General features: G+C 27.3%; 1 long non-coding RNA gene across 1 annotated transcript; it reads right to left on the reverse strand.

Moving 5' to 3' along the window:
* Positions 1-261: 261 nt before the first annotated feature.
* On the reverse strand, positions 262-1,005 carry LOC132253231 (uncharacterized). Its single transcript, XR_009465052.1, has 3 exons — positions 933-1,005; positions 730-849; positions 262-550 (listed from the first exon to the last, which is right to left on the reverse strand). It is a non-coding gene; the product is annotated as an uncharacterized LOC132253231 (long non-coding RNA).
* Positions 1,006-1,625: the final 620 nt, after the last annotated feature.

Consider the following 1,625-nt stretch of genomic DNA (forward strand, 5'->3'; position numbering starts at 1 on the left):
TGATGTCACATTAAATGCATCACCTTTGAATTGTGGTATCACATCATTGTAAATCATTGTGGAATATATGATTGGTTTTAGTTGTTGATTTTTGTAATGCTTATGAATTAATAAGATTATCCTGTTTATATTTTGTCCATAAATATAACAATCATATTATATTTAACTCATTTTTCTATAATGTTTCTGGAATAACTCATAATACATTGATCATCTGATAATATTTGTATATCAAATGTTCACAAAAGGATAGTACGTCCAACATATCAAACCCATCAAAACTAAAAAAGAAGAGTGAATACATACCAAAACATGATTTAGAAATGTTAAAGATCCCAAGATTCATGTATACCTCCATTTCATAAGCATAAAACTGGCTAACCATAAAATGACATAGAAGTCCCATCTAAAAATCTAAATTTCTCAGTTGCAATTAAAGTAACGTTTATGTCCTACAACGTATGACATAAGAGTTGCATTTAAAAACCCAAAATCTTGTTGCCTTCTTCTTTCTTTTTATTCTCCATTTCACCCTCCCAAGAGTGTATACCTGCATTTCAAAATTTAATGAGTTTTAGAGATTTTTATTGAAGAAAATAAACATGGATCTATGTTATCATAAATGAACAAATCTAAGAATTAATTTGTTTTTTCAAATAGAAACATTATTCAAAGAATATTACTATACAATACCTATGGAAAAATTCATGTAGTAGCTAAGGGACTCACCATGCATGGTGATCATGATGCATCAACATGATTCATGATTAGTTGTAGCACAAAAGTAGCCCATTCTCCTCTAATTTCATCGAATTCTACTTGAGAATATGTTTTTTTTTTATTACCAAACTGAAATCAAATAAGAAAACAACATTAAAATGCATAACATTTGGAAGCCTAAAACTATGTACAATTCATTAAATAAGTAACACCTTTGAAGCAATAATTGTAGGATAAAAAATTATCTCTTTAATGAATCTCATAACAAAGTAGTCACATTCGAACCCTCCTTCTTGTCTTGGACACTAATTGATCAATTATAAAATAACATTAGTACTCACATATATAAATGGTGCAAATGCATAAGCCAATGTGTAAAGAAAAATTTTTGGATGTCACCTGCACTAGTTGCTAAGATGGCTCCCTCTTAGATGTTTTCTTTGCAGATATTCAAAGAGCCCTATGTAAATAAGTTCAATGGGTACATTTTTAAAATAGGTAAATGTTATATGTTTTAATATATATAAATAATAAAAAAAATGTGTTTGAGGTGAATGTATTTTTTTTTATTTAAAAATAATACTATGAAAAATAATAGGAAGAACTTACATGTTTACGATATCCTTTAAGTCCTCACATGGTTTGTGATGCATAGGGTCAAGATAGTGGACTATCATTTTCCTTGACTTAAGCACTACCTAAATATAAACCCTTTAAGTCCTCATATCTATTTCTATTAACAAAATATAAAAACTTTCCAAAACTCAACTACTTAAATATAAAAACAAAATCAAATAAAATATCTAGCTAATTGGATTTTAGAAACTAAATAAACTATAAATAAACTAAATATAAAAACTAAATAAAATATCTATGCCCATGAATTAATTGAAGAGGATAGAAAG

The sequence above is a fragment of the Vitis vinifera genome, chromosome 18, assembly GCF_030704535.1.
Source record: "Vitis vinifera cultivar Pinot Noir 40024 chromosome 18, ASM3070453v1".
In the NCBI taxonomy this organism is placed as follows: domain Eukaryota; kingdom Viridiplantae; phylum Streptophyta; class Magnoliopsida; order Vitales; family Vitaceae; genus Vitis; species Vitis vinifera.